The sequence below is a fragment of the Marmota monax genome, unplaced genomic scaffold (genome assembly GCF_021218885.2).
Source record: "Marmota monax isolate L192 unplaced genomic scaffold, Marmota_monax_Labrador192_F-V1.1 WCK01_AAM20220418_F8-fsc00001, whole genome shotgun sequence".
Classification (NCBI taxonomy): Eukaryota; Metazoa; Chordata; class Mammalia; order Rodentia; family Sciuridae; genus Marmota; species Marmota monax.
The window spans coordinates 61313304-61340492 of record NW_026693777.1 but is presented as its reverse complement, the minus strand read 5'-3'; the positions used below and the strand labels follow the sequence as shown (position 1 = coordinate 61340492).

General features: G+C 39.9%; 1 protein-coding gene and 1 long non-coding RNA gene across 2 annotated transcripts in view; both read left to right on the top strand.

Moving 5' to 3' along the window:
• The window catches only part of Rora (RAR related orphan receptor A), a 675937-nt gene that overhangs the window by 81856 nt on the left and 566892 nt on the right, over nt 1-27189 (top strand). The window lies entirely within an intron of this gene.
• Nucleotides 1-27189, top strand: part of LOC131424840 (uncharacterized) — a 213801-nt gene that overhangs the window by 81083 nt on the left and 105529 nt on the right. Inside the window, exon 2 of the long non-coding RNA XR_009228409.1 lies at nt 1-27189. This exon is cut by the window's left edge and continues 73753 nt beyond it; it is cut by the window's right edge and continues 105529 nt beyond it. This is a non-coding gene — a long non-coding RNA (uncharacterized LOC131424840).

Below are 27189 nucleotides of genomic sequence, written 5' to 3'. Positions count from 1 at the left end.
GCCAGCTGACAGGACTTCTGTGTGCCTGATGGAGCATCGTTTCCAGCTCTGGCTGAGATGGTTGGGTCTTATCCTGATGAAATCAAACCATAATACCATTTGATTCCACCTCAGCAGTCTTACATCCCTGGAGGAGTTGGCTCCTTCTCCAAAGTCTTTCTGAGGTGTTTCCTCCAATACATTTCTAAAATTTAAAAAAGAAAAATGCATTTTTCCTCGTCTCTTTCTTCTTTCTCATGCTAGATGGTGAGATTAAACTGGATCATTTCATTGCTGTTTTAGACTTTCTTTTGCTCTCTGGGTCTCTCTCTGCTAACCCTGAGCAACTGTGTTAGACTTTGCAACAGGAAGATGATTACATAATAATGTGTATTGGCTTAAAATTGTTCCAGCCACAAATTGTTCTGATAAATTCTTCCTCCCAAATTCTATATTGATTCTGCACTTACCTGATCATAAAAAATTTACTCCCAATAACAGGTTGAAAATTTTAATGAATAAGATAAACTTATGGATGTTGCATTAACCACAGAAATTGAAATTATACCCCTTTGTAAAGCCTATAAATATATCTCTGAAATATGAATCCCAGGGTTTTGAAATATAGACAGAACTCCTTGATCAGGTTTTTTGGCTTTAAAAATAAAGGGGATTTTTTGGAGCCCAATTTACACTTTTCCATAGTGATACTAACAGATAAGATACTGCAAATAGAATGGAAGTCGGCAGGATTTAGGGTTCTGAAAGGAGGTTTCTTGTGTGAAAAACAGCTTTCCTTGACAAGCTGCTTGTCAAGGTTTTCAGCAGCCTCTCTTTTCATTTATTTATTTGGTTTGAGGGAGTTAGGAAGGTGTTTGGTGTATTTTGTGCTGGCAGCTTACACGTCAAAAACATAGACTAAAAATATTCTCCAAAATATGAATATACAGTAGTTTCTCCTCCTCCTTCCTCTCCAGTTAGGAGTACCCATGTCAAAGTCCACACAAAGAGTTGGCCTCTGGTAACACTGTTGCAGGTGGGCTTCTCCTCTGAGTTTTCTTTGTTCCTATCCTTAACCTCCCTTTGGCTATCCCTTGCTAGGGTTTTGGGGTCCTTAGTATTTCTCGCTCTCATCAGTGCCTCTCCCATGTGTTGGGACCTTTCTCATAACTTCTGGCCACCTTTGGATCCTCTTTCCTGGTTTCATTGCTTTGGATGAAGGCATCCTTTGGAAGTTCAAGTAGAGAGCCATTAAAGGGTTCTATCCAGGCAGGAATGTCATTGATCCTTTGTTGAAGGAGGTGACACTTAACACTGGATATTTAAGGATGAGTAGAATTTCCACAGGCTGGTTTATTAGGCACACCTGTGTTGGTACATTAGGCTTCTACCTGGTGATGTAATTTCTTAAACTATTTTAGAAGAACCTATACCCAAAAGTATTAAGGGAATCTTGGCATTGTTCAAAATACTGTGCATGGCCTTCTGTCTAAACATAAGACAAGTAAGGCCAGAACCAACTTTTTCTTCCTCTATCTTTGCATTTTTGGAAGGGAGTAGATATGGGTAAAATGAGACAATTGACATGTTGAACATTTTTCTCTCTCAGAAAATAAGTTCAACCTTGTACATTCAGGGTACTGTGAATGTATGTGCATACCGGTGGTTACATTTATAGCAATACAACTGAGAATCTGCAAATTAAGTCTGAGAAGTGCCAAATGTGTCCTCCAGCATCGAGCTGAACTTTTCTGGTATGAGAGCAGCTTCCAATCGGGTAGCAGCTCCTCTCAGTCCAATTTCTTTAACTACATTTTTAAAGAAAAAAAAAAAACAGGAAATGGGAGTAGAGTTTTTAAAAAAACAAACTAAATGCTTCGAGAGAGGGCATTTGAAATATTTTTTTCTTGGGATTTATTTTAAGGTCCTTTTCCTCTATCAGCTTTTAGGTTTGCTTGGTCCCAACTGCCCAAGTGCCAGCCACTGAGGTAGGCAGGCAGGTGAATAATTGGTGGTCTATCTTTGGGTCCATTAAGAGGCTGAGAGCAATGGGTTCACCTGAAGGAAAGTCAGTAAAGCTTTACATCATTCCTGGCAAAATGCTCTGATTCTTCTAATATATGATGCTAAATGTTTCTCAAATTCTGTCCCGTGGAACACTGGTGATGGGTGAGGTAGTTACAGTTGTTCTGTGGAAAATATTTCTGTGATCAGTTTAGTTTGGGGAAATACCACCTGCTGCTTATCTCCCCGTGTTGCTTCTCAGTGCATATTAATATATTAAAGATGCAAAAATTGTAGTTAAAAAAAGTTTTCAACTTTGTTTAACATTTGCAGAACATCCCTATCCAAGCCCCTCAGAACCTTTTAACATCCTGAGGGGATAACTGCTCCATAGAATGCAGTCTAGGCCACGTAGAATCAGACTCTTAGTGCACTTGGCATGAGTCTTGCAGTCTGTGGTTCACAGGCTTTTTACTAGTGGTAGCAGCTTGATCTGCAGGCAAGAAGGGATTGGATTCCTTGTAATATAAAAGTTTGCACTTTCTGTCAAAAGACTCCCAAAGATCTGCACTTAAAAAAGGTAAGCATTGCACCTACAGGAGCATCGCACCATTGCACTTCTAGAATGGTCTCCTTCACCACAGGGGAGTCATGACAGCCAGCCTGGAGCAGTTCAGTTTTCATATTATATGAAATCTGCTCTCTGAAAATTTTTATTCATATATCATTCAGTATACACGGAACCATCTAGCTCCTTCCCACGTCTATGTGAGTCACTTTTTTTAAGTACTTCTTAAAAAAAAAAAACTGTCTCATGCACATAGATAATTAGAGAGAAAAAAAACAAGTAAAAATAAATCATGTTGTTTAATTTAAAAACCCAAATGAATCTTAAGTACCAAATACATATGTTTCTCACTTTCTTGGATTACCAAGAACTTACCACCTTTGTTCTGATCCTATTCCAAGCATGTGAGTTGGCATTTTTTACCATAAACAAATGAATGATATGGAAACTGCATGTCAAAATAGAGGTGATACTGTATTAAATTCTCCCAAATGGCTCAATATAAACAAAGCTTGGAAAAGTATGCTGTAACCATATGCTTCAGGTTAACAGCCCCTTGTTCATCTCTTTCCAGGGTAATTATGTTGTCTTGATGGACAATAACTTTTGAATTTATATGCTCTTCTTTCAAGATTGTTGCCCAAGAAATGAGACGCTTAAAGTTATTCATTATTGTTGAGTGGATTTACTGATTGTATGATATTTATGTCAGAATTGGTAATCTGTTATTACCTATTATTTCGTCATTAAATTTAATGCATGAAATGTGTAATTTTATAGCTGTCCATTACTGTGTTAATTTAATGTAATGCAAATTGATTGTTCAGCAAGAGTGGCACGCATCTAAGCACACATTTGAAATTTAAAAATGTTAAATGCAGTTGAGCTCTGTTCTGTGTGCTGAGAGGAGGTATGGTTTGTGGCTGCAGAGAACATCTGCATTTGGAAAGCCATCAGGATGGCAGGGACACTGTGATTTGCTGCCTCAGGCTAATGCCACTTTTAACTGCAAGCTCTATCAAGCTGTTGGGCAAACACTGCCAGGATAGGGCATTTTACAAATGAGGACATGCATGTGCAATATGTTAATTTTGTAGGAAAGAACTTGAGGTCTGTTGCTTTAAGAAAGTCAGTATTCAAAAACACAAAAGGAAATTCAGCCATAATCTCTAGGTTTGGGCTGACTTGGGTGTCAGAGAGAAAACATCTTTGAAAGTTAGAATTGCTATTGCTGGTATTTCTTGTATCCTGTGTGCTTCAGGCTTCATGATGAAGAGTCTGCAGAGAAATAAAACAAGCTGGAGTTTGTGATATTCGGAAGACAACTTGAGAGTAAACAGAGCTAGATTTTTTTGGGATCTTACTTTTTGTTTATGTTAGGAAGTGTTGGTCATGTTTGTTTTGGTCTGGAGGGATTACTCCACCGCCCCTCCCACCTTGCTGTTTTTGAATCATCTCAGCTTTGATTTCCATTCATTGGTTATTAGACCATCTCTTCTTGGGGTGGGTGGCAAGAATATCCCAAATCCTGGGAAATATATGAAGCTGAGGTCACCTTGACCTTGGACTCAAGTATAACATTCATAAGCCTTATTTTACCAGCTCAAACTTGAGGAAGAGGTGGTATCCTGTGCATGAAAGCATTGTGAACAAAGTTTCAATTGCTTTATGATGGCAACCTGTTATAGTTGTTGTTACAATCAGCAAGATCACTGCCAGTCTTCGGTTGATTGGTCAGTCCTGTCTAAACTGTACTGATTGAAACTGTTTTCTCTGAAGAACTGGCTTTTGACTGTGTATCTATTTATTGTTTATTTTCAAGAAATAAAACCCCTTTTCTTCCTCAATTCTGGCTTGTGGTAACAATGTGTTCATGTGTTTTGTCTCATTATAGCCTATTGTGTCCCCGCCCTTTAATGAAGAAAATAGTCACCACACTTTGAAAGGAAAAAAGAAAACAGATGATTTTCTTTGAGTCATTAACTGTAGATGAAATCCCAAACATTTGATACCGGCTACAAATGTATTCAACTCTGAACTTCACCAACAGTGACATGTAGTCCATCTCTAGTGTCAAGTGTAGCAGCTGGTAACAGTGCTCATCAGTATCACATAACAGATTAGGAAAGAAAATGAGAGAAAATGAAATATTAGATGATAGGTTAGGTATTGAATACATACATTCTTGTACTGGGGATTAAACTCAGGGACACACGACCACTGAGTGACATCTTCAGCCCTATTTTGTACTTTTATTTAGAGACAGGGTCTCATTGAGTTGCTTAGGTTCTTGCTGAGTTGCTGAGGCTGGCTTTGGACTTGTGATCCTCCTGCCTCAGCTTCCTGAGCCCCTGGGATGAAAGGCATGTGCCCCCATACCCGGCTGAAAATAAACATTCTCAGAATGGTTTTGTGGACAGATCTTTCTGGTGGGGAGTAAGACTTGGTGGGCAATAATGAGAGTCACGACTTCTGTGCTTGTATGACCAGGACATAGTTCACTTTCAAGAACAGTGGGAAATAAATTTTGTAACTGGCACACTAAATTTGAATCAGGGTCAATCTGGGCAGGGTGGTGCACACCCTTATAGACCCAGCAACTAGGGAGGCTGAGACCGGAAGGGGCAAACCTGAGGCCAGCCTCAAGTTAGTAAGACTCTGTCTCAAAATAAAAAATAAAAAGGACTGAGGATGTGGCTCAGTGGTAGAGTGCCCCTGGGTACAATCTCCAGTAGTTCCCTCCCAAAACAAAAACAAACAAAACATCAAGACAAGATCAATCCCGAAAAAGATGATAAAAGATAAAGATGACCAAAACAATTATTATTTGGACCTTTGGGAACTTTTGAGTAGATCACATCTAGGGGTCCATTTTGCTAGTTTTACAAAGGGCCAGAGAAATGGCCAGTTGACCAAGATCTTAGTGGTATTTATTCGATGTCTGTCTGGTTTAATCTGAGATGATTGGTCTTATCTGGCTCCCAGTGTGGCTTGGTGTCCATTAGTTCCAATAATCACTGTCAACTCTCTTAGTATAATATCCATAGTTCTAATAGTTTTTATCTCTGCTTTTCTGGAACCAAATAAAAGCAGCTGTGCATAGGGATAGGAATAGACTGGAATTTTGTAGCTAGGTGTGCTAGCCAGCCTTTCATCACTGTGACAAAATACCTGAGTAAAACAACCTAAAGGAGGAAAGATTTATTTTGCCTCACAGTTTCAGAGGTTTCAGTACATGATCAGCTGGCTCCATGGCTACCATCTATAGTGAGGCAAAGCATCATGGTGGAGCAAAGCTGCTTACCTCATGGTGACTAGGAAGTGGGGGTTGGGGGGAGTGGCCTCAGACAAGATATTTCCTTCAAGGGCATGGCCCTAGTGATCTACTTCCTCCAACTAGAGCTTACCTCTTATAGTTTCTACCAAATCCCAGTAATGCTATCAAATAATGAATCCATATGTGGTTTAATTCACTGATGAGATCAGAGCCCTCATGATCCAATCTCTGAAATTCCCAGAAGCCCCATCTCTCAATATTGCTGCATTGGGGATCAGCCTTCAACACATGAAGATTTGGAGACCTTTCTAGATCCAAACCATAACACTCATGGTTTTAGGATTTGGTGGTAGATAGGGGTGTGTGTATGTGTTTAATGTGAAAATCCAAGTCTCTGACATTACAAATGTGAGAATAACATCCAAGTGTGAGAAAAACTCTCACACTTGGATATTATTCTCACCCTTTGAAGAACAAAATAGGCTTTGTTGGTAGATTGTGTCTGCACTTTATAAGTGGAATATATCATATTATTCCTCTAGAGTTATGTTGTAAACAGATAACAACATGAAAGTTTTGTTAAAGCAAACAAATAACTAGAACATTTGCCAGAGACAAAACAATATATAAAGAATTTGAAAATGCAGTCATTGCTGATGGAATAAAACAGGAGTGGGAGGGTTCTCTTTGTATTTCCCATAGAGTCTTGACCTCGACCTTCAGAACAACTTGCCCCTGAGAAATACACAGCAACACAGAGTTATTCTGTAGAAGTGATGTAAGTCCCTGTTACAAGTGGCGTGTGACTGAATGGAGGAACTGGGGACTTTGGCCCTGGTGCTTTTGGTATTATTCACTCCAAATTGAGTGAACAGGTGAATTTTTAAAATTCTGTTTTTAACTAGTAGATATTAAGGTTGAATAAAATAATTTTTGGCTCAGCTTAGAAATAGAGGCATCCTGTCTAGACTTGAACTAACGTAAGTAAGCTAAGCACCTCCTCATCAATTCACAGTTTCTGGCTGCGTACCAGCTCTGGTGTCCTTTAGTTTGCTTTCTGTTCCTCTGAAGTGTTCCCATCTTTAAAAGGAAGCTAATTATTAACCGAGAGTATTGACTTTCATGTGCACTCTCCAAAGCCAAGGAGAGAAATCGGTAATTATATATGGATACCTAAAAATAAAAACACATTCCCTTTAATTAAACAGGTAGTTAAGACCAAAGGAAGACGAATTATTTTATGTGTATTTCCTGAAAGACCAAATAATTGCTTAAAATTTGAACTTTACTGCCCTAGGGAAAAAAATAACCTTAGGTAGTAATTTGTTGGAAATCTCTGAGGACAGCAGTATTGGAAGGGCTCTGAATTTCCTAAGTAATAGTCAGTAAAGGATTGGAGAGTGGGACAGTAAAGAATTAATGAAGGAAGTTACCTGCTCTCCTGGCAGCCCATGAAACTCTAAAAGGTCTCAAAGATGTGGAAACATCTGTTTGTGGGGCAAAGCCAACCAGAAAAGGTTTCATGGTTTTAAAATTATGCTATGAGTCTGGTTCCTGGTACTCTCCCGAGTGTCTTACTTGACCTTTTGGTGGATGCCTTGTAAAATCTGTGAGCTACTGTTTCATCTTGTGGTCTTTTCATGAAGGACTTAGGCATAGAACGTGACCTAGAGCTTGCAGTCAAACTCCAGTGCTAGAGTGCATGTGCTTTGCTAGCACTAAAGTAGATGTTTTTATGTAAAAAAAGGAAATTTTGTACAAACCAAACTGAATGAGGAAACTCTACATCATGTGTTAATACTATAGGTCACCAGTACGCCCTAAAATCCTGCAGCTCATTTTCTACTTTGAGATGGGCCTGGCCAAGCTAATTTGAGGGTTCTGGGGAAAGGCTGTGAAGTTTAAATGAACCAAATGGCTAAATCAGGATGCCCATTGTGGGTACCAAACAAGAGATCTGATGCTGAAGAAAAGAAACCCAGGGATGCTCATTTAGTAAATTGTGCTTCCAGACCTCCATGACCTATCTGCCTGAGTCAGCAAAAAATCAGCCATATGGTGAAAGGCATCAGACAATGGTTTTAACAAATAAACTTCGCCTCTCCTTTCAGTTGTATTTTGGCAAGATGTTCACGCGACTTTGTTTTCCTATGGGGGAATATAAATGTATTTCTTTACACTTGGAGATTTGTTTCCATAGCACCTGATGGTGGGAAGGTAAAAGGGTGGCACGATGTTTCCAGATCCCTGGAACTAAAATGGAACCTTCAATATGATGTTAGAGCAACCGGTTTCCACAACTGACTGGGTTATTTCAGGAGAGTGGAGAAGAAAAGTTTCTGGAATGAATGTATCTGTGTGTAGTCATTGCTAAGGGCACCCCACGGCCCCAGGGAGCTGATGAAACTTCTGTCTGTTAGGGGTCTCCTGGGCTACCCTAACTGGTGGCTCACTGATTCCCCTGGGCTTGCCTAACATTACTGAGCCTGTTCACCCTCTTTGATCAATCATATCCCTGATAGTTCTCTGCATTTCTTCATCCTATTAGATGTTTCTCTAGATTCTTTTTGCTTTGGATCATTTTTGGTGTAGATTGTTTTGTTTTTGTAATAAGATGGTTATATAAACCAACTAAAAGGGTGAACTTAATTTGTTTTACTGTTAAGTAAAATCATTACTTTATGTCTTATGAGTTGCACCTTACTAATTTGTAGAGTTAACCCATTTTGTAGAGTTTTATAGGGTTCAGGATGGTGTTCAGAACCACCGTCTCTTTATACCCAGAGGACGTGAGCAGGTACCATGCACAACCTTGTATATTATCAGATTGATTCACTTTACATACACATTCATAATTGGGAAAATGATTCTTTTTTATTTTTTTGAAGACAACTTTTGTTTGGGGATAATCAACAAAGCTTTTGTTTCCTTTATGCATTCTCTAGTATTTACAATTTTACTTTTAGAGAGTTTGCCTTTTGAAGCATACTTAGTTATTATTAAACTATTGTGTTCCCATAGTTGGGTGAATCTAATAAAAAAGCAGGCTATTTTTATTAACTGCCAGATTTCACAACCGTGGAGTGTTCCATTTTGATACAAAGAGATATATAGCGGGATTTATTCAGCGAGTTCTTTGTATTTATAAAAGTGTCAACAGTGAAAACAGCACACATTTATACAGGTCAATCATATAAACGCACCAAACAAATGGTGCTACCAAACTCCTGTGCTGCTTTTCCCTGCCAGCAGTACAGTTTGACCTTATTTATAGAACTGTAGGTACAGTGGTGTTTGTTCTTCCAGCTGTTTGCATTTCTGAGAGAAATGTTACACCAGACTTAGAATGTATCTAAAAGCCAAAGGAAATTCTATTTATGTTTATAATTGCTAAAGAACAAGCCCTGAATTATTGCACTTCATTTTTTTAGAATTGTAATTATAGCACATTGAAATTTATATTTTCATTATTCATCTTTTGACGTTATTTATTAGAGTATCATGAGATTGTTAATTAAAAATAAAATTGGAAAGCAGGAAAATAGTCAGAACTGGGATACTCAATGCCTATAAAATAGGGGGCAAGGATGATTATACTTTCTTTACTATGAAAAAATAAATAAATAGCAATGACAATCTAGCAAATAAAACACTTTGCTGAATGGTTTTGTTTTGCCACGATGGAGGTCATGGTTTATTGATCAAACATCCGCAAAAATATAAAACATTAATAATTTTCTTGTTGACATGTATATGTGCTAGCATTTAGTGTGGTTATACTTTGGGGAAATTAAAATGAATTGAATTTATTTTTCTGGAATGGCATGGTTTCTGTAAACCACTTTGAATTATGCATTTCAATGAATTTCTACTTCCATTTTGTACCAAGAATAGATAGATTAGAGAGTAAATTCCCTCTTTTTTAAAGACTTGAATGCAAATCTGATTTCTGTTTTAGAAAGAGAGAAAGAGGAATGGAGGAGATGTGAGGGAGGCGGTGGTGAATGCCCAGAGGGGTATGAGTAACTCTCAGCTTTCCCACCTCCCCTGGTAACCAGGGCCAGAGGATCCACTCCAGTTCCAATTCAACACTAGTTTTCCAAATGAAATGTTTCTGATTCACCAATGATGAAATTTTACAGAAAAGGAGAACTGATCTGCCTAGAGTTACACATTCTTGTGGTGGTAGAATAAGGAGCCACATTTTCTTTATCTCAGTTGTGTCCCCAAATCCACCCACCTGGGGATTTCTGCTAAGTGTGTTTCCACTGTACCAGGTCAAGCTCAGGTTTTGGCATATTGACTTTTGTTCCATATAAATGAGCAAATACATAAGAAGTGCTCCGAACATGGTTTAACCAATGCTCAGTAATTTTAGCATTTTGCAGTTAGAAAATTTAATTTTATAACAGGAATAATCATATCTGAGTTTCTCAAGCTTTCCAATGAACCGCCAAAGCCCCACAGTTCTTCCCCAGCAAGCCTTCAGCTCCATTTTAAGGCCGGCACATAAGCAGCTTCCCAGAGACTGAAGTATGTCCCCTAGGGAAAAGCGGGAGTCACCTTGCCTCAGCAAATAGTGCTTCAATCCTCCAGAAGTCTCTTTGCCCAGAGAGTCTACACTTATTTTGTGTAGATGATTGAAAACATTAATTTGTTATTTTTAATGGATAAATACACGGGCAGTGGGAACATTTTGCAGTGTTATGAGCAAGATCAGGGTACTTGGAGAGTTATAAAAATAGCCCCGATAAAAGCAAAGGGTCGGGAATATCAGTGACAAGGCACAGCTGATGTTAGGAAGTGGGACATGCTAGCCATGTGCAGTGCCCTCTGTGAGCAGGAAAGCCCAGTCTTGGGTGATTTGTTTTGCCTCACTGGATATTATAGAGGGCTGAGTAGTAGGTACACACTGAACCAAACATACACTCAGATTATTTATATGCATGGAATATTGGGAAGACTTGTATTAGGAGTCCAGAGGCCTAGGCCTCACTGTTACTGGTGAGCTGTTTTGAAAATCTAGCTGGGTCTTAGTGATAACTAAACTAATTATGAAGATAGAGGCCAGTCTTCTTTACTTCATGTTTTGTTTTTGGAAATCCTACTTTTAAAATGTTTTTCGGGTTGACCAACATTTTATCATGAAAACTTACAAATATATAGAAAACTTGTAAAAATTATACAGGGAAAATGCACTCTAGAATGGATTTTAATAGTAGCGATGTCATCAGCAACCATCATGTCCTGAGTGTTTAAGTCCCAAGTGCTATGCGAAACCCTTTACTCCTACTTTACCTCTTAATAACTTTATGGCTAGCCATGTCTCTCTTCCCTTTATGGATGAGGAAATTAAGGCTGAAAATGATTAAATTGCAAATTGTAGCAGAACACAATTTAAACCCAGGTCTGTGAAAGCTGAATCCTCAGCATCTAACCACATACCCAATTGCCAAGACATCTCCCGCTGCTGACAGCAAAGCACTGGCAAAGTGCTCAGTTAATTCTTCCATTTTCATAGGATCAAAATCCTTAAAGCCTGTCATGAAATATTGGTTTTTCTCATGCTCTGTTTCTTACCTCCCAAAGCCTCCCCTTTTTTCCACCTGTGAAATGAGTGTATTGTAGATTTTGAAGCCTCTACTGGCTTTGAGATCATGTAGAGCCAAATACCAGCATCAGTAATCAGATACGGACATGTCTCTTATCCCTTCCAAAACAAATGGGAGTTACCTCCATTTTATGTAGCAGCAAGTAGTCAATTAATATGCCAATATTATTATAACTGATGATATTGTGCCTCTTCAGAGCAATAAAAAGAAATTCCTCAAGCACTGAAGGTCCAAAATGGATCTTGTCACCTCTGTCTCCATTCCCTTTCTACTTCCTTTCCTCTCTTCCTGTCCAAAGTGTTCAGTAGGAAAAGAGACCTATCAGGGTGTAATTATGCAGAGCATGTTGGAGTTTATAAGCGGTAGTGTTCCAATACATCTCCAATTTCCTATTGTTGGTGAATACCTTCAGGAAATGGAATACACAGGACACCTTGCCGGCTGACTGGATTGGTTCACTTGTTTAGCTGGATTCTTCCTGAGGACTTTCCAGGCAAGAAGGGAGGGAAAGGTGATCATCTGACTCCTCCTTATTCTAGTCTCAGTCTTATGCCTGTTTCAGTTGCAGACAGATCTCAAGAGTAGAAGGGTCAGGTGGGAAGATATGTCGATGGAACCATTGTCTTTGTCTTCAGTCTCTCATGAAGCCCTGGCAAGGTAGCTGAGTGCACAGAGTGTCTTATTCTTTGCTTTGTCTCTCACATGCTAGGATCCAAACTTTGAATTCCACCATTTAAAACAGTCACATTTTTTTTTAAACTATAAGATACATATAACTTGAATTTCATCATTTTAAAATGTTCAGTGCAGTGGCATTAAGTGCATACTCAGTGTTGTGTAACTATCACCACTAGCGACCTAGTTCTAGAACTTTTTCATCCCCAAACAGAAACCCTGTACCCTGCAAGAAGTCACTCCCCATAACCTCCTCTCCCTGGTCCCTGGCAACCACTAATCTACTTTCTGTCTTTATATTTGCTTTTTCTATGTATTTCCTATAAACAGAATTAGAGAATACGTGGCCTTTTGTGTCTGGCTTCTTTCACCTAGCATAGTGTTTTCCAGAGAACATTGCCAGTTCAAGCCCTCAGGTATTTTACTGCTTTTTTTTTTTTTCTTTTGTGGCCTCAAGTCAGCAATGACACTTAGTTTTTTAGCCTCTTAAAATACCTTGTGTACCATACAGAGAAGCACACTATCAAGACATGAGGAAGGCATCTAGAAATAGGGGGGTGAATAAAGAGTAGCCATATTTCCATAATCACTTGTAAAACTGCCAAATGCAGATTTTGATTTTCTGCCCAGCTGGAAAGTCACTTAGTGTTAACAAGACATGTGAATTCTTAAATTATTCATTTAAAAAATTATTTTCAGCTATTTTAATGTATGACATGAAATTATTATTTTGTAAAGGGTTAGGGGTGTCCGTGAAAGAGAACAGGACTAAGTCATGCACTGGCCAGGGTTCTTCTTGGATACCAGGTAAACTGATGTGCAGGACCAGGTGAGTTATTCTCTTTCCCTAGCCACAGTGTGCTTGTGCTGATTGACTTTGGATATCACTTGCCTTCCCATCTCTCTGTGCATTGCCAGTGTTGGATTATGCCCTGAGAGAAGAGATCCCTTGTGATCAGCCTTACTTCCCTGGAGGAATTTCAGAAGTAGTTCTCTCCCCTCTTCTGACAGGTATCACAGCATCCATGTGTCTCTAGCGGTTGAGAACTGGAGAAAGAACATTTCAACCCTTCTGTAAAGCTGGAGAGACCAGCAGAGTGTATGTGACAAAATCGATTGCACACCCCAGGATTTCTCTCTCCCTGCATCCCTGAGTTATCTACCATAATCAACAGCCTCCTAGGTCTGTGCTCGTGGTATCTGTAATTATATTCATTTGTATGGATGCCCGGGGAATTCCAGTGACTGGCCCTGTAAGTGGTTAACTGCAAATTTGAACTTGCTGGAATTACAGCATCATTTGGGGTCTTGCACATTTCATGTGAATGATCTTAAGTTTACATGCTATTTGGATTTTTTTCTTGCTTTATTTGCAGTTCAGAAGAATAAAGGTGAACTAATAATTCTCATGTCAGTTTATCATTTTTTTTTTAGCACTTTTCAAATAAGACCCTGGAGGGAAGTACACACAGAGACACACACACAGCAATTGTGATAAAGGAGAAAAACACAAATCAATCCAACTTAAGTAGAGATGACAAGTAAGCTGACTCCTGAAATTATGTTTCAGTGTGAAACCAAAAGCGTTTTCCTTCCCTTTCCCCTTCCCACTTTTTCTTTCCTCCAGATTTAGAATCCTATGGGTAAGCTTCTTCCACTGGCTGCATAATTAGGTAGATTAATTAGCACCTGTCCTATAGCAGTAAGAAGTTGATGCATACAGCGTGGGCTCAGAATCTATGCCAGACCACTTAAAAAGGAACGGTGGGGGTCCAATGGCTGGCCCTTAGACATTTCCATAAATTAAAAATATCAAGAGCAGCCTCAGCCCTGCATCCTCACTGGAGAGTTGGGCAGTGAGTAGGCTGTGCCGGCGATCTGTCTAGTTGGCCCATATTAATGATGACAGATGAGTTTAAGGACAACTGTTGAAAATATCAGAAGCCTGAGTTCTGTAGTTGAAATGTTCTATCAAATTAAAAGAAAATCAACCTAAATGCCAGCAGTGCACATCTCCTAGAAGGCCACAGGAAGGAAATTCCTGGATCATCGGGAATGGGTTGAACTTGAGATTACCATTCCTTTGGTTTGAAAATCATGTTGTAAGAAAAGAAAACCTCAGGTGTGGGGGACTGATTGCCCATTTCTTTGCATAAGTATTTGCTAGGTGTTTCAAGTCAGAGGAAGTAGTAACAAGTTGTTTGAACAAAGGGCCAGAAATGTATGAAGGCCACGCCTAGACTTATATTGTAACTCTGTTTCCTGACCTCACCTCTCTTGAATCTCACCAATGTAAATACTGTGTTTTTACTTTGTTTAATAATCTGCATGAGGAAGATTTAATATTTCTCAGAGGTCATCCTCCAAAGTATATTAGTAATAGTACTATTAATGTTACTCCATCATGAGACATAAATTGAGACCTTTCCCTCTCTGACAAAGGCTGCCAAGTATTGTTTAATACACACTCAAGGTCAAGGGGCACAGCCAGAAATACACATGGAAGCAGTTTGAAGATGGTGACATGCTGCCTTTCAGAGAAGGTCCCCTGCTGGATTCTTCCTGGGTACATGTCTAATATAGTAATATATTTATAATTGGATTTTAATTGCAATCTGATTTTAGTGTGTGTATGTTTCACTTTGCCTCTACTAGAAGGATAATGCTCCAAATGAAATTGTACAATACGTCTCCCAGGGCAGTTTGTTCTCTGCCAAAAATATATTGGAAGAATAAAATGCATGCAGTGTTGTTTGCCTTAGTTTATTGACTTAACAACCTAAGTCATTTGACTCTGGTATTCTCTCTAGCTTTGTGGTTCACCCCAGCAGCACAGGATGTGATGCAGAGAGCATAGACTCAGTGTAGCCTAGTTCTTAAATTGGCCTGGAGTCCCTGGGCAAGAGCCTTCATGGCTTTAGGTCTGAGTTCTCTCACCTGTAGAATGCAGATAGTCATATTTATCATGTTTATGTGGGAAGATATGGAGATGTTTACCTGGGATAAGATATGAAAAGTGTCTGTCATCTAGAAGGTTAAAAAAAAAAAAAAACAACAACCCTGTAACTTTTAAACACAACTCTGATTGTTGATCGATTACTCATTTAATTCTCTTCACTGCCACCATACATTAGCTGTTGAAGGAGACAGGAGAATAAAGAGGTGGTCAAAGGTTGCAGTTTCATTAGGAGGCAGGAGTTCTGGGTATCTATTGTACAGCATGGTGACTGTAGTTGATAATAATGTATTTTAAATGTGAAATTGCTAACAGAGGAGATTTTGATGATCTCACCATAAAAAATAAATAAATAAATAAAGGATGTGAGGCGATGTACATGCTATTAGCTTGATTTAATCATTTTATAATGTATACATATATCAAAACATCATGATGTAGGCTATGAATATACATGATACTGGAAAAAGCTGGTAGGAGACATTTGAAAACTTCAGTTGGTTAGAGATTATGGAGGCTTCAGGTCTGACTGTTGGCTGGAGGGGGCTAATGTTTGCCCAGGTTAATTTCTCCTCTCCTCAAAAAAAAAGTGCTTTCTAAAGAAAAGTGACCAAAAGTCTTCCCAGTGCTCATTACATAGCTGCACAACTACAATTTAATGTAATATGAGATTTCAGAGATATCACAACATTAATACTATGTCGATTGACAGCTCAGTTCCCAGTATGAAATTTTGCTTGTCTGGATCCCATGCCCCAGTTCTTGTGGCTATTCCAAAATTGCTCATAGTTATAGTGACAATTTTTTACTACATTTGGCTCATTAATTTTTCAGAATGTATTCATGGAACTGATTGTTTTTAAATCAAAAACATTAGCTATCAGGGCTTCAATGAAATATGGGAATTTTTGGTTCCTTCCTATTGACAGTTCTGATTTGAAACAGGGAGGACAGGGAAAAAACAATCATAACAGTATCTGATAAACAAAGGAACAGAAGCATTGCCAGTTATTGTTGTTGTTGTTGTTGTAGTTGACACAATACCTTTATTTTATTTATTTACTTATTTATATGTATGTGGTGCTGAGGATCGAACCCAGCGCCTCTCATGTGTTAGGCGAGCGCTGTACCACTGAGCCACAACCCCAGCCCCAAGCATTGTCAATTTTTAAAGAATGAATCCATTCAAAGAAAAATATTTGGAATAGTATAATAGAGTTACTTTTGTTATCATCTAATTTTTACAAAAGGGAACATTTGAGATCAAATAATATCATAAGACACTCATTGTGAGTTTATAGTGGTTTGATATTTCATTGAAATAAGTATGAATTCATGAATTCAACAAAATTTGTATATTATGCCCATTTACTAGAAAACTACTATGCTCTTCATGTTAGAATAATGGACATATTTTGTAATCTAATAATACCAAAAAATAGACTAACAGCTTAGCAAGTAAACAATAACAACAACCTTTGATTCTGTAGTTTGATTCTGCCTCTTCACCTGAAATGTCATGGAAGCTATCAAGACTCCCCTGGTGCATAAATATGGATTGGGTGTTTCAGATCAGGTTCTGTGTGTTCTCATCCCTCTTACCCTCACAAAATGTGCTTTTTGCAACAATGTGATAATTAGCTTTTGATATGAACATTAATGTTAATGGATGTAAAATATGACATTTAATGGATGAAAAGAGGCAGTTTTACATTCTATAACCAATATGTTTTCATCACTACAATAACAGGAATGATTGACGATGATAAAAGTTTAAAAATTTTAAAAATTCTATTTTACCTCACCCCTAAACATTTTTTTTTTTCAGAATGGACAGGGTTGGATTGTATAAGAAAAGATAATTTCAATGCCTGCCATATGTTAGATGCTAGAGAGAAGACCAAAGAGTATAATTGAATTTTAAAAAAAAAGAAAGAAAGAAGGGAATTACAGCCATAGTCATGCAAGGGGAATGGAAGATTAGTGAAGTGTAATCTTATCAAGTGGAGAAACTGAGGCCCAGAGAGGCGTTCAGTCTTTCTCAGAATTACAAAGCTCCTGGGCAGCAGAACCTGAGTAAAATCAGGGCTTTCTTTCTTCCAGGCAGGATTTTGAAGAGTAAAGGAATTAGTGAAAAGTTATATTGAGAAGAAAAAAAAAAAAAAAAAGGAAGGTTAAAAAAAATGGTTGAATAAATACAGACACGATGTTGCTTTTAAAGAATCACCTGTGTCAGAATCAATAAGGTTATTCTTCTCTGGAGATTCTCTGGCTAAAAAGCCATGCTCAAGTTCAGCCCTCTTCTACTCTGGATCTTTCTGAGCTTCCTTATGATAAGCAAGACCAGCGGGGCCTGCTCTACTCTGCTCTTGAGCAGGCCTGGGTGCTGAATCGGCATCAAAGGCAGGTCGGCAGCCTCCCCGCTGCCTCCAACTGCATCCATTTTGTTCCTGCCTGGAGGTAGACTGCAGTCAGGATCCAAATATATAGGAAACAAAAACCTACCAGCATGAATTATTATGAGCTGTACCCACTAGAATATAAAAATAGTATTTTCCTAGTGTTTGCATTATCTCTGAGGACTGATAAGGAAATGGCTTAAAGGAAAAGGCAGTGATACCTAAATGGTGGGGTGCCAGGCTGCATAATGGGCTGAGAGGCTGGAGGCTGGCCTCGGGAAGCAGTTAAGGGAATCTTTTTTTAAATGGAATCAGCAGAGATGGTGTGGTGCCAGGGGCTTAGGGGTAAGGACCCCTCCCACAGGCCTCTAATGTCTTCTCTCCTGGACTTATGGAAGGCTGAGGCTTGATAAACATTTTTTTAACAATTTTTTTTTAGTTGTTGATGGACCTTTATTTATTTATTAATTAATATGTGGTGTTGAGAATCGAACCCAGTGCCTCACCCATGCTAGGAAAGCGCTTTACCACTGAGCCACAACCTCAACCCAATAAACATTTTTTATAGTAGAAATGAGCAGACACCTGGAGGACTTTGAAGCACTGGAAATGAATAGTTCCTGCCTTCTTACCACCATTTTACCAGGAAGGGTCAAGTGCCTGGAAGGGATTTCTCCTGTCATATAATGTAGTCACACTCATCCCTCTTCCTCCATAGGTAGGGACATTGAGCAGGGAGACATTTCAGGCCAAGCTGTGTTGAGCAATCTAACTTGGGCCTATGCTATAGCAACGTTTCTCAAAGTGGCCTGCGTATTAGAATCACTGGAAGGAGTAGTTAAAAGATCCCAGCTCCCAACCTGTTTCCCAGACCAATTACATGGAATCTCTGGAGGGACAGGGGAGCCCAAGCATCAACACTTTTTATTAAAGACAACCTAGGTGCTTTCAATGTGTATCTGGATCTCCAACCAGTGGTCTAGAACATTCTCAATCCACAGATAGTTTATTTGAAGAATTTTGCAGGGAATCACTGTCTCGAGGCACATGGAACTCCTTCTGGGCTCTTCATAGCCCCCTAAAGTGGTCAAAATGCCAGGGTTAGCCCAGGAGAAGAAAGAGGGGCTAGGACAAGAGGGCACCTGCTCTTTCATTATTTGGGGTAGTGTACTTGCAAGCTTTAGCTGCTCTGTTTGGACATATGTTGGTCTGTGAGTCAATGAAAGCTCTGGTTCCCTCCCCTCCCCACGCCTACACTGACAGTTAACTCAGTTCTTGGTGCATTAAGGAAAATTCTTACTGCCCATACAGGGCGCGCCATCTCCCCCTGAGAATAGGGCAGAGCTGAGACAGAAGAGTGAAGCCCCAGGAAAGAAGTTTCATCATGAGTCGATTAAAAATCCAGCCTCCTGACCTCCAATCATAAGTTCCTGGCCCTGGGAAATAGCTCTTTAATGGGCTTTAGGCGATAAAGCAACAAGGTTGAAATTGAGGTTACATTAAAGCCTAATTTTCTTATGAGGAAAAATGTGCAAATGAATATGAAAGTGATATACCTTTGTAATATAGCTTCTTGCCTGTGCCCAAACATCCTTAGCCTTTTGTCTCAATTTTCTCAGTACAGCATGTGCCTGAAGCTGCCCGAATATATTTTATTCAGTGATGCACAGGCAAGAAGCCTTGTCTGGGGTGTGGGCAGAGAAGGATGGTGTAGCTACCTCTGGAACAAATGAGGACTAATGAAGCCTGGTACAGGTATGGCCATCTTTGCTCACTAGCCACACACCTGGCATTGGGGCAATTTCCTGGATTCCAGAGAAGCATTGTGGACACCTGGCTTCCAGGTCTGTCCCTTACTATCTGCATACCCTTAAGGAAAATGTCAGATTCTCTTAGCCTCAGTTTTTTTATCTGAGAAAAAGGATACATTTGATAGCGTTTTGAACATTGTAAAACCTTATATAAATGTAAGTATATCTTTATCCATTCTTCCACAAAGTCAGTGGAACCTCAGGTGAATCACTTACCTCCCTGAGTTCCAGTTTTCTCATTTTTTACATAGTGGGGAGTGGACACTTTAGACTACATCCTCCTGGTAGGGTTCTTGTGCCCAGATTTTAAAGAAAGAGAGTGAGTGTGCAGTTTTCCAAACTGCCCTTTTTCAAATGGTTTTCTTACTTCCTAATAACCTCCACAGAGGAGGAGAGCCCTCCCCTTTATCCACCTTGAGATTTCAGAAATGGAACGGGAAAAGGAGGAATAACATAGAATAATGTCTTCCCTAATTTTTCAGCTCAACAGCACAGCCTGGCTTAAGAAAGTTTTCCAAGAGCAGAGAACTGCTGAGATGCCATCCGGAAACACTGTTTACTTTCTTGCAAACAGCAAGAGAGGTGATCCAGAAATACCAAGTGGATATTTTTCCTCTTATACGCAGTTCTTATTTCCCTGGTGTTTCTAGGCAGTATTAGCCTTATGCTTAAGCAACCCATCTTATATTGTCCGGGATTTCATACACACTGGACGGCATTATGCTATTATCACTGTTAATGCTGCAATAATTTTTATAACCTGCAGTATGTATATGGATCCTTATTATAACTTCTACTTGGGCCTTTTTATAAGAAGGCGTTTTTTTTTCTTTTGGCAGCTACATTGCTAAGGGCTTTGAGGATTTCCTTAATGCCGTCACTCAATGGTTGTATGTTCTGAATTGTCATTTTCTGCTTTTGAGCAGTTTCTCCGTTCCTATGAGCTTCGTTACCTGCTCATGAAGAATATGGCTCTTTGGAAGTCTGGGTTGCAAGCAGCCCCAGCGATGCCCAGAGTCTTGTTAGGAGGGTATTTCTTCTTGCCCTTGGCATGACAGATTTGAGATTCTGGTGCAGACAGAAGCTGAAACAAATTGCTGAGATGAGACCCTAAAGAAAAAGAGACATGCAAGTACCCAAGTGTTTCAAGGGGCAATTTAATTATTGCTGACTTCAGACTTTCTGGTTTGCAGAATTGTTCCTGTAGTAGCAAAAGCTTCCTTTTTGAGAAGTTGTTGGAACCTGAGTCATAGCTGGTAGTGGGTGCCTAAAGTCAGAATCTATGCTTGGATCTCTTAGGAGAAATAGATATCCCTGCACTGCTCTCACCTGCCTCCCAGTTCTGCTTACTATGAGATGGTTACCCTTGAGCAAGAGAGGAAAATCTCTAAGCCTGAGTTTCCTCATCTGTAGAACAGGAACATGATAACTTATTTTATTTTATAGAGTGCTATTAAGGATTAGAGATGATGCCTTTTAAATAAATTTTAGCTATTTTTATTAATTTCTCCATTACAAATAGTGAAATATAACACTTTGATCCTGGTCAAAGAGATATGCAGCTTTTAAATGATCAGATTAAAAAAATTTCTTCTCTGGGATGATGGTCTTTAGCCTGCATGTATATTAGATTCTGATTTAGTTGGCCAAGCATGGACTCTGGGGATTAGTATTTCAGTTTTTTGAGGTATGACTTAAGACAGTAAAGTACACAAATCTTAAGTATATGGTTTAATGAAATTTGACATAGGAATATATCTACATAACCACTGTCCATATCAAAATATAGGACATTTGGCATCTGTATTTTTTTTTTCTCTAGATGGTTCTAATGGGCAGCCAGGACAGAGAACCATAGCAAGCAGATGACTGTCCACATTGGACTTGACCCCAGCTTTTTCTCCCTCCCCAGAAAGTGCTCTGTGAGCCCACACCCTTGTGCCCATCAATGCTGTTTCACAAAACTCCTGTCCCTCCCCAAGTGGTTGGTATCTGATGCCCCTGCATTTGCACGTGTGTCTTATTGACCTCAGTACCTCCTACTAAATAGTGAGAGGACAGTCATGTGACTCCTCCACTCAGCCATCATTTTCTGCAGGTCAAAGCCTGGATTTCACTGGCTCTTCACATCCCCAGGGCTCGCACACTGAGCATGCGGGGGGGATCAACCAGTTAACTCTGGTGTGCCCCTGCCATGCTGCTGCCCTTGGCTCCACCCATGAGAATGACTGGTGATGTGGGGAAAGGGCCAGAGTTCAGTCTGGATTTTTGGTTATGGCTCTCGAGGTCCACCTGGGGAGGCCTCTTGGGGGAAGCTCTGATGGAACAGTACCTCCAAGAAACTTGTCCTCCTTCTGGGCAAGCCAGGCTCTTGTCCTTGACCCGTTGCTCACACCAGCTGCTCCAGCGTGACCACCTTCCTCCTCCTCTGTTCACTGAATCTTCCCAGACTCTGAAGTCCAGTTTGTGCGGCCATCCCCTCTTCATAATATCTTCCAAGGACCCCATACTTCATGGACTCCTTTTTTATTGTCTTTGTGTCTCCTCTTGCACTTGAATCGTGGTTGCTGGGCACAACCTGGTCAGGGTCACCTTCATTTTCACATAGAGATGAACTGAGTCTTGGTTCCAGATCTGTCTGCCTTGGAAAACCAGGGGGAAAACAGTTGTTGTTCCAAAAAAACATTTTTGGAGTTTGGAATGCAGGTTTGTTTCTCTCTGATTTGTTTATGTGAAAGAAGAATACATAGAGGAACTTACTCCTCCTTTTCTGGCAAGGGTGGTGTTGCCCTTGGGGGGAGTGAATAGAATGAAGATGCCGCCCCCTCATCATCACCACCCCCTGGTTCCTGAGCTGTCCCATTGACCCATGGCTGAGGCTTTTACCCTTAGCAGTGTCTTCCCCAACTCTCTGGGCTCTGCATCGAAGTATCCTGTCTATAGGATGGAGATATTTAATATAGCCCTTTCACTTTAAGTCCTTGATAAATACAAATAAGATTGAGAAAATCAGCTAAGACTGTTTTTTTTTAAACCCTCCTCCAAATCATGTTTGAATGTTTTTATTAACAGTGAAAAATGCAAAGGAACTCACTCATTATGCTGTAGCATTCCAGTGCTCACCATGGAAGATAATCCTGGTTCAGCTCCTTTGTGCTTTAGTTCCTGGGAGCCTCTCCCAGTCTTTATCTTAGGGGACCTCACAACTGCCCAGTGAAGCCCAGACGTGGTAGGTCTCAAGTCTCAGTTGAAGCATCACCTTCTTTAAGAAAATTGGAAACCCCAAGTCCCCACCCTTTTTCATTCCTGATATGCTCTGCATATCTTTTTCAAGGGTAGCCATCGCACTATAGGATTATCTGTCTGTATGTCTTTCTCTCCCTTAGACTATAGGCTCTTTGAGGGTAAAGACCATATGCTAGCATTTCTCTATAGCCAATGCCCAGCACTGAACCTTGTTGCCAAATTCAGTATATCTTTGTAGAATAAAGAAATGATAGAATAAATGAATGGGTTGCAGAGTTATCAAGGGGGAAGATGGCCTAGAACCCAGGCAGCTTGAAACTAAGCAATTTGAAGCCATTTTATCCAACTCTTTTATATGTTTTTCTGGCTATTTTGTTGTGATCTTTTGAAATCTTATCTTTATATGTTAAAGTGTGTTTATTGTTATTGCCTTTTTACAGTCTGAAAAATTTAGAATACTTAACATTCTTACTTTGATGAATATGATGCTCCAACATAGAAAATTTGGAATTTCAGAAGCCCACTACAGTAGCTAAACTGAAACTATTGATTCGTTTTCTTTTGTCAGGCAATGACTTTGAAAGAGTCAAATGATTTCAAAATCCAACTTCCCAATGTCTGGGTGAGGATTCCTCAAACACACTTAGCAGTCAAAACAATTCTATGGAGGATAAAAGATGAAGCGATGGCACTTCTATTTCAAATTAAAGTTGTCAATTTCTATAAATGAGAGAAGGTTGACTATTTGATGGCAAAACATTTTTAACAGGAAAGAATTTACTTTGGGAGGTGCTTAGGCATATTGTCTCATATTAATACTAATGTACAACAAATCTAGCAATTTGATAAGAATGGAATATATATATATATTTAACCAGCATTGGGGTAAAGAATTATTTATACCTACATGTTAAAATGGAGAAATGTCTGTAATTGCAAACTTAACCAAATCATGGTAGGTGAACTGCTATGTGAGCAGAATCTTTGAAAGGTTTTATTTTGAAATTACTTACTGCCACTAACAGAACTGTTGTGCCAACAATCCAGTGGAGTTTTGTTTTGTTTTAATCAGATTTGTTGGCGGAGGCCGTTTATGTTGTTAAAGAAAAATGTAACTTTTAACATCCAGCTGCTTTTCTGAGAATTACCCATCTATCAGAGAAAAAAATAAAGTGGCACCATTAACATTTATGAGAAACAGCCTTAACATTATCATAAATTATACAGTAAACTATCTTGGCCTCAGATTGAAAGGTGTGTGTTTGTCTTTGAGGCTGATGTATTTTGACAGCACACCAGGAGAGAGCTCGCTCTGAATAACGGGCAAAATGAGAGCCTCTGAGGAAAGAAATCACTCCCTCAAGTGAGCGCAAACCAGACAGGGGGTAAATGAACTTCCCACCTGGACACAGTGCAATTTTAGAAGCATTGATCACACAAGAAGTTAGTGCTAGCGGGGACCTACCAGCCATTTAGTTATATCTTTTCTATTTACAAATGCAGAATCTGAAGCTTTTTATTTTTTTCTCGACATCATCCAGTGTTTCAGGGATGAAGCCAGGAGCAGAAATCACCCTGCACCATGGAGTGCAGTTCTTGGATCCCAGGGGAACTGGATGGAATCCTTCAGCCTTTGCTTCCTGCTCCATAAAATGAGCACATTCATTGAGCTATACTTTCTTTTCTGCTTTGAAAAACCTCACATTTCAATGAAATTTGTAATTATCTGGGTACTTTCTCTATTTTACTACTTCACCTCAGAAGAAATAGATGCTTGGTTCAGGAATGGGGAGTCCTGGGATAGGTGACAGTGTGTGAGGTACTCAGGAGGAGAGGAAGACAGGGCTCCTTCAGTTGCTGCTCTCCTGTCCTAGGGTAATAGTGGGTCCTACTTTGGGGTGACAGAACATATAGCCAGCCTCTATACAGTTTTGGCTGCAACCTAAAACTCTGAAGTTGAGTCCACAGTTGGGCAGTGGTACTGATGAGTTGCTTGGCACTTATGTCCCACCTGTGCCTATTAATTTACATTGACTATTCGCCATCTTCACTTTGTCACCCAAATCACCCCTGAATGATTACCCTCCTTGGCTTTCCAAATCATCTTGCCCATCATTCTCCAGTTTCCTCCAAGGACAATGTTCTTTTTGAAAAAGTGTTGAAGGACCAACAGTAGGTACTTGCAGGTCACCCCTCTAGACTGCCTGGTTTACAAAGGCTGTTGCACTAATGGTGGGTCTTAGATGCTAAATCACCCATTCAGTTCATCTCGCCCCTGCATATGGCACATTCTCTCCCCCACCAGCTCAAAACCCAGCTCATGACTCACCTCATCAAGGAGGCCTCTGGGGCTCAGCCTCCCCACACTGAATACTTCATAACTTTTTGTCTCTTGGGTCCTCCTTGTAGGATAATTACTGGATTGTTCGGTTCTGATGCCCATGTTGTTGAGAGCCTCTTGGCTTCAGAAAAATTGTAGTGCTGAAATTTCTTCTTCCTTCCCAAGGCTCTGTGGGGCCAGCTTGAGTCTCTCAAACCCTGTGGCACCTTAACAGAGTCTGTTCCCTTCCCTGGAGTACCTTGTGCAAGGCAGTCTCTGAGACTGGTACTGCAGGATGGAAAAGGAGCCCATTTAGTCCCACCATCTCTCTCTAATAAAGAGAAACCTCACTTCACTCTGGAAGCCACAGAAATGTGCTCTTGGCTGTCTTTGAGGGAGACTGTTTTGGAAATTCCATGGTCAGGAGCAGCAGAGCTGTAGCAGGCAGGCCGTGTGGTGCGGCATGTCCAGGATCGAGTGTCCTGTCTTTCAAGTCGGCCAGGCTCCCTTTCAAGCCAGTGGTTTGCCCAGAGATCTCATGTGGGTTTTTCATTTTAAATGGTGCCCTTGAATGTGGCTCATATTTGCATTTTGTTGGGATATCCATTACAAAGCCTTCATAGTTGAGCACCTCCCAGTAAAAGGAGCCAAATTAAAGGACATGGAAGCCAGTTCCCTCATACACTGTGGAGATGTGAAAGGGAACAGTGTCCTCATTGGGTCAGACCCCAAATTCCAAACCCATGGGTGCTGAATGCCTCAACTTCTGGGTCTTCACTAAGGGATGGGAATCCCTAAATCTTCCACCACCAAACTATGCCCACCTACTGAACATACATCATTTTCTGAACTGTTATTTTTCTAATAAAAACAGATGTTCTTTGGATTTGTAAACACTTGTTTTAAATAGTTTGTCAGAGTTTTTAGTTAATGAGCTAAAAATAATAACTTTAATAATGTGGGAGTATACATGATATTTTGATGTCAGAAAGGGATTCTCATACCATATGAACAAAGAGCCAACATACGAAGCCCTGAGATTGTCCTATCTCATGTCTGTGTGGGCAAACATTGGCCATGACTCCAAATCGGAAGGGGTGAGCTTGGCTGGGCTGATTGCCATTATAAGAACAAGGTGTGGGGATAACTATCAATGCTAAAAAGCCAGTTATATAACCAATTTCATCCAGAAGAGTTGGTTCCCAGCCTCTTGACAAAGTAGTTTGCAGGTGTAACATTCCTCTGCGAGAATTTGTACTTGAGGAATCTAACTGCAAATCCTTTTATGTAACCAAGGTGATTGTTAATGCCTACTTTATTTTAGTCACAACAAGCATTTTAATAAATATGGATTCGGTTAAAAAAATGATATGAGAAACTAGTCCTATCAACGGTGCATTTCTCTGCTAAAGATCATGCAATAAAGGATTTTCCCTATTTCACGGAACAGATGCTAATGGGTTACATTATCTGGTCTTTTCCTCATCAGGCTTTTTAAAGCGGAAACTTACCTGAGTACGAAATGGGGAGTTTGGAAATCTGTGCCAGCCATGGGATAAAGCTGAAATTTCAGCTCTTTGTTACTTTCTCCAGAGTTCACTTAGGTTTGGGGGAGAGGGAAGAGATGACATTGGAGAGGCAAGGCAGTGACATCAGTGTCCTGATGTTTAAAAGAAAAAAAATTCTCTCCAGTCGCCTTTGTGGTGAGCCAAATTTTCAGTTTCACAGTGAAGTCTAAACTTAAAGCTTCGTTGGCTGAAATAAGAACTCTGCGGAGTGACATTTCTGTTTTAAGGGCTTCTGTGGAGACCATATTGCTGGTGTAGGAATTTAGTTTCATTGGGCAGGAAATGGTTTGGGGCTGTAGCGAATAATGTTCCCCTATTTCGTATGGAAAAACATTGAAAATCATGATTTTGGCCCTTACAGAACAGCTATTCGTGGCTGCCACGGTAAACGCTGCCTCTAGTTTTACTTTGGCAATGAAGGCCAATTGACCACAATAACGGGGACTTTGATTTTATGGCACTTGACATCTTGAAAGTTGCTGAAGTGCTTCACAAATTGGTAGGCAGACCAGACCAAACATGCCTTCTGATGTGAAAATCTCAAGAAAAGGTGGGAGTGTGTATGTGTGTGTGTGTATGTGTGTGTGTGAGTGTGTGTGTGTACGCATGTGTGTTGAACAGGCTCAGGAACTTCCTAGTTAAACATTTTAAGGCCATGTGTGCAAAACGTGACTGCAGGAGTTAGAGGCACCTGGTTTAGGAAGAGCTGACTGTTACTTTGGCCTTTTTTTTTTTTTTTTGCCTCCTGACGAGGACCGAGACCTAGGGCCACAT